This window comes from Chinchilla lanigera, unplaced genomic scaffold, assembly GCF_000276665.1.
Source record: "Chinchilla lanigera isolate Chin_1 unplaced genomic scaffold, ChiLan1.0 scaffold00120, whole genome shotgun sequence".
Lineage (NCBI taxonomy): Eukaryota > Metazoa > Chordata > Mammalia > Rodentia > Chinchillidae > Chinchilla > Chinchilla lanigera.
The window spans coordinates 2244065-2250748 of NW_004955521.1; positions in this window are offsets into that span (position 1 = coordinate 2244065).

Genomic DNA, 6684 nt, shown 5'->3' on the forward strand with positions numbered 1-6684 from the left:
TAATCTCCTACCTCTTTTGTCTCTAACGCACTATTATTTGTCTATTTGTTTTCCTGAGAAACTATTTTGTAGATAATAATATGTAAAACGATAACCATTGATAAAATCCTACCATTTTGTCTGTAATATGCTAAGTCCTCCCTATTATTATGTTATCCTTGTTTTACTTTTTAAAATAAAAAAAATAAAAAAAACTGAGAATGTAAATAATCAGAAGTTAGCCTAATTATTTCAGGTTAATTCCTGCTTTCACCAATTTAAAACCTTTCCCTAATCTATGAAAGGAGGTATTTCCATGCACTGTGGATTTTCTACATTATAACCTAATATGGAGCTGGCTTTCTTATTTACAAGAAGGAGCTCTGGTTGGGTCTTTTAGAATACTTGGAGAGTATTAACTTTTTTAAAAATACAAAATGTCTATAAAATTGCTCAATAGAGAAGAACTTTTCATTTAATCCATTAACCAGTATACAAATGCTGTGATTACCTAGTGTCCCCCAGGTCATGCGCCTAAAGCACAGTGGGAAAACCAGTCCTTCACACTCCCTGGCCAGGCAGAGGCTGTCCATAGGCCATCCCAGCTGGCTCACACAGAAATAGTTCTGCATCCATTTGCTCACATCCTATGGAAAAACTTGGAGAACATATTGTGGTTTCTTGGGGACAATTCATAGTCGGGTAAGGAATGAGTTACATGAAGTCAACCAGGACTCAGTTGATTAATTGACAAGAAAGTGGTGAATCTATGAGACTACTGGGTAAGTTTGTGCTGCTTGCTTAATATTACTTGAGAGGATCAGGTGAGGTGAAATCATAAAAACTTTATGATGCCATTTGTTTTATTTTTATAAAGTTGAAAGAATCTGTCTCCCTTAGTTGCTCATGATATATCTCCTTTCTTTCACTTGTCTATCAGATTTTGGAAGACATGGGAAATATAATATACCTTACAGCAGTGGTGGGGAATACGGTGACATCATGAAATTATATTTGTTCTTCCTTTTGGCAAAATGAATCCTCATAAAATAAAACATTAACCTGACCGGGCAAGTAAGTTCACCGAGAACGGCATTCACAAGAGACCAAAAGCTCAGGAACAAACAAAGCTTTATTGGGCCAGCTGACAGCCAGTTTCTAACCAGAAGCCAAAGACAATGTCCACCTCTATCTGGATCTCACCTTCAGTTTAAGTACATTTAGGTTTCCATAGTAACCATTACCTCATTTGGGGGAATCTTACAAGAGTACATAAAGTTCATCACAGAGTTTACTTTTCCTAGCCATTGGGCAGCCGAATTCATTGCAATTTAGCTTTTAGCCCACTTCCCAATCTGTGCTGTTGGTTCTGTTCCTATTTTGTGACTGCTCTGCTTTAAGTGGGTTGGTAACTAACCAAGGGGACTGGGGTGAAAAGTGGAATCAACTACAGCTTAAGTGAACTTTAAGTGACTTCTCTCAATACGGAATAAAAAACAGAAATGGAGTCTTTCTTGCCCCTTCAAACCCCCCAAAGGGAAGAATGTGAAAAATAAGACTTAGAGGAGGAAGACATTGAGGAATTTGCCTTTCTAGCTCTTCATGGAAGGAGATATCAGCACAAACATTTGCTTTTGCTGCAGAATTGGTGATCCATGGTCAGAGCTAACAGGAGCTCACTCAGAGGTAAGAAATGCCAATATGATAGGGAAATAAGCATTTTGTTCCCAGGTGAATTTTTAAATCCAAACACAAGCAGAATCAGTCATACAGAAGCAGGTGGTACAGTTCATGGATGTACTGAACACATACCCCTGGAATTTAAGACAACATCTAGAGATGCAGAGACAGATGTCTGTTACATCACAGAGACTATCACCTGTTTCTCACTTGAAATGGATCAAAGAAAGCGCTTTTTCCAATCAGAGCTTGAGCAGACTGCTCTACCCTGTGTCTAAGAAGAATGTGATGGGAAGTGTCACCACACTAGGATTCACAGCTCTGGTAGGTGCCATAAATTATCTCAGAGAGTCTAGAAAGACTAAGAAAGTGTTCAGTAAAGTAAGCTTCCATAAACTACACAGGTGGTTTTCAGGTAAAAGCAAAGAAGGCCCTGCTTGGAGAAGAGTATCTTACTCCGTTTTTGCTGCTATAACAGAATACCAAACTAGTTTATTTATGATTAACAGAAATTTACTTGGCATGGTTTTGGAGACTGGGAAATCCAAGATCAAGTGGTTGCATCTGGTTTGGACTTGCAGCTTCATCATAACATGCTGGAAAGTGTCACATGGTTGAGGAGAGGAAGAGAGAGAAAGAGAGAGAGAGATGGATAAAGACAGAGACAGAGAGACAGAGAGAGAAAGAGAGAGACTCGTTTCCATCCATCAGGGCAGAGTGCTCGTATCCTAATCACCTCTTAAAGGTCCCACTTCTCAACACAGCATGGCCATCACTAGCCTATACCACAGTTTCCGCCTGTACCTGCTTCCCAATCTAGCTGCAAACACTAATGAAAAGGGAGAAGAGGAATCAGTCAAAGTCATAGACCTCATGGTTTATAATCCCAGCACTCTGGGAAGCTAAGGCAGGTGAATGGAGCCTGGGCAACTAACTAGTAGCTTAGCAAGACCCCTGTCTAAAAAATAAAATAAATGGGCAAGGAACATAGCTCAACTTGAAGGTTCTGGGTTCAATCTCTAGTACTGCAAAAAAGAAGAGAATAGAAAAATCATCGACCTCATGAGGAGTACTGTGTTCATTGTGGCATGCTGCTTCTACCGCTTTGAGTTCCTCAGGAAAGTTAGAGCAATGGCACATGGGGAGAGGAAAACAGCACTGTACTCTCGAGTGTTAAATTACCCAGCACACTTCATGCAATAATCTTCTTTTCTCTCAATTTGAAGCATTACCTCCCTTTACTATCTATCACAATTCCATACATATTTAAGTCTAGCTCTGGATTTTTTATTTTGTTTTGTTAATCTAATCTACCTAATTCCTGTGCCACTATCTCTCCTCCTAATTACTACATCTTTATGATTTATTCAGGTTTTCAGCTCCCCTTAAGTCAGTTTTGGTCATTCATATTTCCCCAGGAAATCATTCATTTAATTCTAGAATTTTATGTATGCCATCATGAGAAAGTCATGATCTTTCCTCTGCCTTTATCTTTGTTTTATATATCTGCCTCCCCTTCCCCTTAATTATATAGTCCAAGGGTTTTATTCCATTAATGAGATTATAAAAATTCTTAGCTTTACCTTTTTCTCAAATCTACTCCTTTCCCTTTCTCCTAATTAATTTTTAAATCTTTTTTACTTTTAGTAGTTCTATTTACTTTTTACAGTTGCTATTTATTTCTGCTGCTTTTGTTGTTACTCATTATTCTTGGATTAAATTGAGTGCTGCTTTTTTCTGATTTCTTGAGTCAATTTTTAGTTTATTTTTATTTTTGTGTAAAAATAAAAGGCCATAATGATATGAATATTTTAAAATGGTGATTTCATATCTCAAGATTTTTGTACAGTGCTTCACATTTTTTCTGACTGGCTTTCAATGTCAATCTGGTCAGCCTCTCAGCAGAGTTGCTTAGGAAAGCACCTATGTTGTAATGGCAGAGAGACCCAAATGGCAGAGAATGTAACGGGAATTTCCTTGTGGCCTGTTGTATGATTGGTTCTTATAAAGCCTTCTTGAGAACTTGGATAAAAAATATATTTTTATTTGCTGGATATGAAGTTTTAAATATTGCCTAAAAATTAACATGTTATTAATTGTTCCATTTAAAGCCTCTACACCTTGTGGGGGAGTTGAGATAGGGTCTCACTATGTAGCCCAGGCTGGCCTTAAATTTGCAATGATCCTCTTGCCTCAGCCTTGTGAGTTCTGGAATTATAGCTTGAGCCATGATGCCCAGCTGTATCTTTAATTTTTAATGCCTCAATGACTGGTAATAGTGCATTTAATTTTCCTCATATAGTACTGTGGTTTCTCCCACTTTAACAAAAGGTATTTAAATTCTCAGATTAAAAGCAGAGTAAACACTAACTAGATAACATTATGAGAAAATAATTTTATTATTTTGATGAAGGAAATGTTTCCAAACTCAAGATGCAAAATCAACAGTCCATTAAAAAAGATTCGCATATTTAAATACAAAATCGAAAAGTTCTTATGATGAAAGATGCTATAAACAAAAATTTTTAAATAGCAAACATTTGCAACTTATGAAGCAGTTTTCAAGTTGAGCTACCCTCTATTGTTTTTCTGACCATTGAGAGGAAATAAGATATAAAGAACCTAAAACACTTACAAAAATAAATATCAGAGTGCTAAACCCCACGCCGGGTTCTCTGTCTTCACACTAGCTGACTGCCGCGCTCTCCGGCCTCATCTGATGCCGATGTTTCAAGGCTGCTTCTTTCTGCTGGTTTCCCGCCCTTTTCTAATGTTCCCTGCAGCCCTGATGCAAAGGGACAGAAGGCAAGGAACCTGTGTCGGCCTGTGAAGTAGCCTCGCATGACAGCTTCCCTAGTCACACTCGCTACTTCGGGGATCTCTCCACTTGACTACACTGCTCAGGTCCTCCTGGGTGGGCACTGAAACACAAGACGCTAGCACGACAGCCACTGGTAAAACAGAGCAAGCAGAAGACAAGAGCCACATCCGAAAGACTGGGACACAGAAATCTGGAGGCTGTGGGAGGCAGGATCAAAAGAAAACCTACGAGAAGGAGGTGAATAAAGGAGACAGAAATGATAGGAGCAAAATATGATGCTGTTACACTGAAAGAAGAGAGAAAAACCAGGGAACAAGAAGAAAAGAATAAAGTACAAGGACCAGAAGCCTCTGAGGTGTCAAGAGTTATTCCCAGACAAGTTTTGGTGAAATTATACTTTTTTGGAATGTGACTTTTCATCTGTAGAACCTGATCTTCTGCTCTTTGTCTCTACAGCAAATCACCAAAGTGGGGATATCCTAAGTTATTTTCCTGTCCTTATAACCAGAAATAACCAACCTAATAGAATTTCTTGCTGTCATTGTAGGTGGTGCTGCTCAAATTTCACGTTAGATTTTCTTTTCTTTTCTTTCTTTTTTTTTTTTGTCTTTTTGACACAGAGTCTCGCTATGCAGTTCAGGCTAGTCTGGAGCTCTCACTTTGTAGCCTGGGCTGTCCTTGAACTCACAACGATCCTCCTGCCTCAGCCTCTCCTGTGCTGGGATTACAGGCATGCGCCACCATGAATCATACAAGCCTGTTGAGCATATAGCTATACTCTCCCTCCCCCTGGATGAGCCACGTAATTGATACCTTCTTTACTCCAGAACTGTTAACATTCCCTGAAATCATCAGTATAAATACTTTATTAATAATTTGTATTTATAGAACATCTGCCTCCCAAAGAGCTCAAAGCTGTTTACAAACATCATCTCATTAATCCTGATAGCAACTCTTTTCTTTTATGAGGTATAAATGTGTAGTAGCTAATGGGTACTGTCATCTTCATTTGACTCATGGGAAAACTGAAACCCAGAGAAGAGTTACTATTTCAAGGTCAATCAGTAATCTGGGAGAAAGCACAAAAATACAACCCAGAATTTCTGCCTCCTTGTTCTTTACGTTTTCCCCTGGAAGCCCTGCTTTCAGATCACATGCATTCATTACTATGCATCAGAATAAATTTTTAATAATACTTCCTCTACTGAAGCTAAAAAAAATCTCATAAGCTCAAGTAGGGTAACTTCGTGGACTCTCGCTTAGCTTTTCAAAAGGTTTACACTGCCATGAGAGTTGTGGAGAAGGATTAAATTGTAGAACTAGATGGCATTTTTATTGAAATATTTAATTTAGTAAAGAAGCTACTGACTAGTGTCTGAATGTACTCCTACAACTTCCAGATTACAAGACATGAGAATAACAAGTATTTTTAAAAGGGTATAAGCAATAGGTTTTCAATAATGTGTGTTGAATGATGGTATGTGCTAGCCATATGCCTGCGAGATATTGCTGTAATCCTATGAAGCTAACATTATTTTACTGATGAGGAAACCAAGAGTCAGTTCAAAATTAAGTACACGGTGAGGCTGGTTTTTTCAGTCCTGTATCTCTGCTTCTCTTACCTGTGCTAGCACTACCCATCTACAAATGACAGTAATAGCTGCTGTTACTGCCCTTGTTGCTTGAGTTGAGCTGTCCCAGAAGCAGAGAACAAGATTACTGTTGCATGGTACAACCACTATAGCTTATGATTTATGTCAGTTACAGAAGAAAACCTAAAGAAGGTCATTAAAGAATAGACTTTGATGTTGAAAAGCCTTTAATTCTATTTGTAAGCCTTGATGCCAAAATATAATTTAGCTGCCTGGAAAAGCCCAGCATTAAGACAAGTCTGTACTAAAATGGTAGCGTTAGAAAAATCATGAAAAATGGAAGCTTTTCAAACTGGTTAGTTATCAATAACAAAGTAAGTCAAGGTTCAAAATATACAGTGGCCGCACAGATCCATATGGAAAATTCCGTGAAACACTTATAATATATGAGCACAGAGTATTTGTAAATGTGAAAGAACAATGCTCTGTGATACAATAACCAACTAAATAAAACTAAATAAGTCTAAATGGAAGCCAGGACCTGCACATGGAGGGTGAGGAAAGCTCGTTTCCTTTTGTTTTGCTTTTCCATTTCTTTTTTTTTTTTTTTTT